This window comes from Lepidothrix coronata, unplaced genomic scaffold (genome assembly GCF_001604755.1).
Source record: "Lepidothrix coronata isolate B3197 unplaced genomic scaffold, Lepidothrix_coronata-1.0 Scaffold1, whole genome shotgun sequence".
NCBI classification, from domain to species: Eukaryota; Metazoa; Chordata; class Aves; order Passeriformes; family Pipridae; genus Lepidothrix; species Lepidothrix coronata.
Window position 1 is genome coordinate 13,270,573 of NW_016690181.1, and position 7,338 is coordinate 13,277,910.

General features: G+C 43.8%; 1 protein-coding gene across 7 annotated transcripts in view; it reads right to left on the reverse strand.

The window, feature by feature from the left end:
* The window catches only part of OSBPL5 (oxysterol binding protein like 5), a 177,753-nt gene that overhangs the window by 71,056 nt on the left and 99,359 nt on the right, over positions 1–7,338 (reverse strand). The window contains exon 1 of one of the 7 annotated variants that reach the window (XM_017813145.1): positions 6,815–7,083. The exons of the other annotated variants lie outside the window; for them this stretch is intronic. The gene's annotated coding sequence lies outside the window, so the exon portion shown is untranslated. Of the gene's footprint in view, positions 1–6,814; positions 7,084–7,338 lie in introns of those variants that run through there. 7 annotated transcript variants of the gene reach the window in all.

Consider the following 7,338-nt stretch of genomic DNA (forward strand, 5'->3'; position numbering starts at 1 on the left):
TGGTGTGCTGTAAGTAATATCCCCTGATGACCTCCCATACAATCCTTCTAAACTGGAGCTGACTACCTAAGAGAACAGCTTTTTAGTAGACCATGTTTTCTAGAGGTACCTTAGGGGTGAGAGACCCCAGGCTGTGGTAAGGGTCACCCTGATGGAGTCACCATGATGGGCCTTGGGAAGGGGAGCCCAGTCCCACACAGCACCTGCTATTCCCCACTGCCTGCAGGAGAGCTCCAAGGAACATGGCTCTTTGCAGGGCCTGACAGGATTTGGGATAATCCCAGGGCATTGAGGGAAATACAGTATCAAGTATATGGAAACATAAGATGTTAACTTAGTTGCTTTAGCTAAAGCTAGCGGAGATTTAAAGCCTGACAAGAACACATTGCTTTGGACAGGCATGTAGTTACATCATTTGCAAGCAGGTCACATTTTCAAGGTCAATTCTTGCCTTGATATTTTTCTTTTAAAAAGAACATGTTAAAGAGCATCATTACAGCATCATACTGCTATCTAAATCACATAATTAGATCATATTCCCTTTAAATGGAAGAATCTACTTCAAGCTTTAATGACATTTAAAAACAACCCAAACAACTGCAAGCCTCGCTGATGGCTTTCTATGATATCCACCTCTGGCTTTATACAATTAAATCTAGAAAAGATTGTGCCTTGGGGCTACACTCCCACCACACAATTACTAGGAAATACCAAGCTAATTTTAAGACCTGCTTTCATGCCTGATAGTGTCCTCCTGACATTATTCCCTTGTTTGTGAAATATTGCCCCTTTGTAACAAAGTAAACCAAAATCAACTTCTGTCTCAAGTCCTGTTGAGCCATTTCCAGACTCAGGCTCAGAAGGGAACTATGACACAGCAGTAAGGCAAAGGTAATGGCAGGAAAGGATGTTTACAAACCATCTTACAAGACAGAAAACAAGTCCTGTTCAATGTCACAAAGATTCAGTTCCAGATTATGCCATAAGCATCCACTGTCCCAAACATACGCTCACAAAGAATGAAATGGACAATCATAAATGCCAAGAATTTTAGATTAGAAGTATATTTCTTCTTTGAAATCTTGTAGAAGCACAAACTGTATTTCCACCCAACAGCTCTGACCCTAAGCCTACCAAATTTTAGCCAACCTGGCTCATCTGCTTTTGAAGAACAGCTAAGCAATGGAGAAATGACCATATCCCATGGGGCTTCAATCATGCTGATTTTTCCACTCCTCTACTTTCTTGTTTCTGCTATCAGATTCAGACAGGATCTGTAAATCTCAGGAACCTTCATAAGGAGGGCAGAATAAACATGACCAAATAAATTTTAAGGAAGTGTATCTATTTTTGAAGAGATCCTTATATGCCCCTGTTTAGCTTGTCAGACTTTTGGGCTCTGTAGTATACTGAGATCTGCTGTACAGTGGTTTAAATTTAGCATCCACCTATACTTCCTCTGACACAGCCACTCTCCCCAAAATTCTACAGGAAGTAAATACACTGTTTACTTTTGCATAAACCTCACTGTTTCTCAGAGATGAGAGGATCCAGCTCTTCCTTCAACAATAGTTAAAAGATGGTACTGCAGTTATTTTGGGCCTAGATTTTTAATTTAAAAACTCTGTGGGAGGAGGGAAACTAGACAACCCACAAAGAGCATTCAGGGTGGGATCATGCTGTGTTAAATAAGCCCAAAGGACTCAAACCATGCAAAGGCTGATGCAGCACACACAATGAAACCCACTCTCAGCCTCAGTTCTCAAGTCACAATCCTTTCTGTGCCTACCTCAGTCCTTCCTTCTCTCCCAGTTTATCCATGACAGTGAAAACAAGGAGACAGGATAAATTCTTTGCACTGTGGCTTTCCTTTGATTCTGCCAGAGTGAGTTTTAGGCACATTTGGGTGTGAATGAGCACACTCACATCATACAAATTTAACAGCTTATTTGTCTTTTCTGATCTCCTTATACCTGTTCAACTAAAATTATCCCATATTTTTCCAGTGACTACTCTGCTACTTGTACTGTCCCACTACCAGGTGCAGTGTGCTGGGCATAAACTAGACTGAAACTGTGTAATTTATTAGCCATAATCTACAGCCCTGGAGAATCCAGGCTCCTGGTCTTGTGGGCAGCAAACCTAAGAATACAACTCTTGACAAAAGACAAGAAATCTGAAAACTGTGGAATTCAAGAAGAGAACTCTTCTCCTCACTTTAAAGCTAACCTATATTGACACCAGCTTTTTTTGGGGACTGAATGGAAAGATCTAAGCAAAAAAACCTCGAACTGAAACAAAACAGTATTGCTAGGTTATAAGCCCTCCTTGCTACAAGGACTGGCAACTGGAAATACAAGGAGGGGTCAAAATCACCCCTGCCTGGACAACTGGGAGCTCCCAGCTGGGGAGGGTAAGGGAAGCACCAATCACACAGCACAACACCAATGCAAGGATATCCATGCCAGCTCCAGCACTGCCACAAGGGAAGAAGGAGAGGTCAAAGGAGGATGTGGAGAACAAGGGGCACCTGCAGACCCCCATCTATAGATTTATGGATCACACTGATCTTCAGCATGTCATAAGAATAAATGAGGCTTTAAACGAACAGAAATCCCTGCCTCCCACACAAACACAACCTGAGGCCTGGCCCAGAAGGAAGATCAAGTCCTCAGTGTCCAGACTGGCCCTGACTGAAAGGAAGCCAAACACAATGCAGCCATTCACAGCATTTTCTTTATCTCAGTGCTAAGAGCAGCTATACAATGCTTTCCAATAAAGACCACAGCAATTTATCACAGAGAGACAGGAGTTAGCAGGAAACACTCCCATTATCTCTACTGTGGAAAGGAAGTGACAAGGAAAAAGGCTAAAAGGTGACAGACAGTTTTTATGAGGCTAGGCTTCAGCCCCTCTCAAGGCTGACCAGCTCTTCTTTTCCACACCAAGAAAAAAGTGATAGGGTGGGTCTCACACAATAGGAGTTGGAGTTGCCATGCTATGACTTCTCAACAGAAACGAACCAAAACAAATGAAAATATCTGTGCTGCTTCAGCTCCTCAGGCTATGTAAGTCAGGGAAGTTTTGTGGCCTCCTTAGCAGGGTGATGCTGATTGAAAGTGGTGAGTGCAGGGCTGAACATCCGGCTGGTCGAAGAGAGGCCTGCAATGCTATAAAGAAGGGGCAGAGGAGAGCAAGAGCCCATGGTGCTTTCTGGCAACTATTTGGTCTATATTACAAAAGCAGGCTTCAAAGTGGTTGCTGCCTACAAGCTCCAAACACAGAACAGTTTATAAACACAACAGCCTAGATGGAAAAGATCTGAAAAGTTTGGGAGGGCAACAAGGGAAATAATAAACAAATATCTCTGAAATGAAGTAAGGAGGCACTTAAAATGGCAGAAGGCTAGATGGTCTGTACAGACCTTGTGGTGCCTCTGAAAGGTACAAAATCTTTAACATCCTATAGCTGTGCACACATATCAAATTCCCCTACAGGGCATAAACACAGGCTGGTACGATCTACTGCCAGTAACAAATACTATTGCTCAACCATCAGCAATCAGGAGGCACAGCAACCGAAAGTGTTAGGAGCTGTACAGACACATAATAAATAATTGTCCCTACCTGAAAAAGCATACTGGGTTTCTATCACTCTCAGGTAGCTCTTGCTAAGCAGTGACAGACCACAGCAGGTAATGTCTGAGTGAAGCAGAGAAAACTAAAGAGCATAACATTATGTCTTCCCCTTGATCAGGTCAGCTCATTCAGTGTCTTTTGCAGCAAAACTAATCTTCCACTGCAGTCATCTCTTCATCTTTAGGGAGATGTATAAACACGGATATTAACAACTTCTCTCCTGTGCAGCTCACAACGCATCACCTCAGACACCAATGATGCAGTTGCTTGTAAGGACAATTGTGTGTTTCATAACAAACAATTTCCTATCTGGTTAAAAGTGGAGGTGATGAGACAAATATAGAGGAGCTTTTCAAAACTGCTCACCAAAGGACTCTGCAGACTCCTGTGGGAGTGGGGCAAGCCGATACTGCCTCTGTCTGTCAATGTCACATAAACTGTCCTGACTGCAAACCATGCTGCCAAGAACTGCAGGCAAGGACCTGTCTGATGCCTCTGCCACTCCTTCCAAGACTACCAGTGTTACTGGACTCTTTAAGATGAAAGTTCTGCTGTTGACAGCCTGCAACTCCCACCCAATGCAAACAGAACAGACAAAACCTGTGAGCCAGCTCAGGGAGAGAAGTAATCTAAACCAGCAAAAGGACTACCACAGATCACATTCCTCCTAGAAAGAACCAGCAAAGACCAGGGCAAGCTGGACACTAGGCTGAGTTATGGCCCAGCTGCAGATTTGTCCAAGGTTAGCTCCTTGCTTTTGATGACCATACACCAGTTTTAGCAACTGCTGCCTGCCTATGCCACCCCGACAGCCCCAGAACCATCCAGCTGCAGCCCCACCCTGCAGGCAAGAGTCCTAGCTCCCTCATGGCACTCACTGCTGCCACCATCCCATCATTGGAGTCATGGGGAGTCAGTGAGCTCAGGGAAAAAACATCAAAGATTTACACCCTCCTCTGCAAAACAAGCCACTTGCAGTTCAGAAAGCTGTTTCCGAAGCAGTGCTCAGTCTGGAAGTAATGAAGTTGAGAAACGCAGCATGGAAATGGCACTCACAGTAAGCAAGGGTGGGAATTAAATGAGACAAAGGTGACAGTAACTCATAGGAGGAAACTATTAGGTTCTGTGAAAATTTATTTCTCTCAGCAACCTGGCAAGGTAATTGTGCCAACAAGCAGCACAACAAACCATGTTCCTTCCAGTAAAGCTTTGCAGTCCCCTAATGGCACCAGCTTCTCCTCCTCATAGACTCCTTCACCTCACCATCACCTGCCTTAAAATAACCTCTTATTTGCAGAAGAAAAGGATCACATCCATTTATTTACTCTGTGGTAAAAGAGAACCTAGAAGTTTTAGTTAGGTCCCACATTTCCAGACACCTGTCATCAGTCACGTGCAGTCAAGACAGTTCTCCAGAAGACCCTAGTCTGTTGGTGGCACTGCCTTTCTCCAGTTCTCTGAATATAAAGTTTCCCTTATCAAATGTATTCCCCCCTTTGCCTGCAAACACCAAGAGTCTTCTGTACACATTTCTTGCTACAAGGCACATATTGATCATCTAGATTAGCAGCAGTACTGGGAACACCCCATCAATAAACTATGATATTTGAAAAATTCCAATCCAATACTATAATCCCAAAGTTTCACTCTGTATCTCTTGCCCATTGGTCTCTAGACTGCCCTGCCCTGCCAATGACTGAGGTAGATGACCACAGATAAGTGTTTGACACCCACCAGGCACTCACATTTCACTGATGCAAGAGGCTTTTCAGGACCCAGATTTGCAATGTTTCTGGAACACCTCTGTATTTCCCTGCCAGCTCAAATGCATTTCCAAGTAAGCATTACTGGAATTTGCATCTCTGCCACGGCTCTCTTACCTTGCCAACTTGTTGCAAATAAAAACAAAGATCAGCAACCAGTCTGAAACTGAATAAAGCCTTGCATACTTTATTTAAAAATAATTAACAACCATGGTTCACATGACTCACAGTCATGACTTTATACCCAACACACTGACCAGTTCTTAGTTTAACTGTGACATAACAGAAGTAACACTAAGTCTTTTCACTGTACCTCCAGTCACAAAGACAAAATTATAAATACATGGTATATTCAACGCTTGCTTGTCAGGGAGTTTTTGAGGCAGTCTGCAGACCAAGACTTGTTCCATACGTGATTTTTGTACCAGTGCACCCATGTTAAATTACAAGTATTATCTGGCGGTATATTTCTGCCGATACAACAAAAGCATGGATGTAATCAGAGCCAAATAAAAGTGCTTTATACTGGAATAGCTGGTTCTTCTTTCCCACAGCAAACAAGCTACACTGGTATAAGCATGTCCATACTGGCATAGCTGAATTCACACTAGGGAAGGGTTATATCAATGTTACAGAACAGTAGTTAAAAAATAGTGCAACTTGTTTACATAGGCAAGACCTAATTTTGTAGAGGATTTGCTCCTCATCTTCAAAACACTACTAAAACTCCTAATCCTACATGCAATCTAGACATAGAGCAGAACTGGGATGATCAGGGGTTTAGCTGACTAAATATACCATAAATCAATATACGCCAGTGGATAAGAATAATAACAACAAGAGCGACGTAATGAGGAAGCACACATTTATCTGGGCTCTCACTAATAAAGCCTTTAGGTAGGTGAGAAGTTACCCAAGTTGTTCAGCAGCAGAGGGCAGTAAAATGGCCAACCTTGTTATATCAGTCCAAATTCCTGAAAATGTCAACTGATGAAGCAAATCACAAGATGCCACTGCCACAGCTGCTTCTATCAGAATTCAAGCCTCCAGGGAGCTGAATGCCGGTGTGTTTTTGAGCAGACAGGCAAAAATGCAAATAGGGTGTTCAGGTAGTCTTAAATCCATTAGAGATTCCTGCCAGTCAACAGTTCCTAAAGCATAAGGCTACGAATGTTCAAAGAACCCACTGCAATTGCATGAGACTGCGTCCAGCCTCAGAGGCACAGGGATGGAAACAAAGAAAGCAGACAGAAAGGAAAGGAATGAGAAGTGAGGGGAGAAGAGGAGGGCAGGTAAAAAAGGAGAGACTGAAAGGCAAAAAAAAAAAGAAAGACCCTACACAAAGGGAGGGTTTTAAAGAGTTATAAGAAAGTAGGAAGGCTGTGACTCGGGGAAGAAGAAAAAGATACTCACCGCAGTGTTTGCTGTCTCAGACGGCAATCACTCTCCTCTCCACCACAACACCTGCATTCAGAGCCACCATCCCTTCCCCAGGTCCTCACCACCTGCTACATGCATGGAGGCTTTCTGATTCCCTCCTGGATGCTACACTCCTCCAAGCTGCAGATCAGCACAGGACCCGGAGAAGACACCCGCACGCACAGCCTCTGCTCCAGGGGCACATGGCAATCAAACACACCTCCCACACGCTGCCAGCGCGCTGTCTACCATCCCAGCTCTCCCTCAGAAAACCGAAGCAACTCTCCAACCACAGTGACTGTGGAAGAAAACCCTGAAAAGAAGCGCAGCGTGATTCAACCCAGCGATATGTCCAAAGAAAGCCTTAAACAATAGCCCTGACGGGTGTGATCTGCCACTGTTTGGCAGGGGAAGTTCAAGCTGCAATGCCCATCGAGAATAATTAATTGTCAGCACTGTTAACAGTTTCACTGCTGATCAAAGCAGCTGGGCAGCACCGAGAAAATTACAGACAGTTG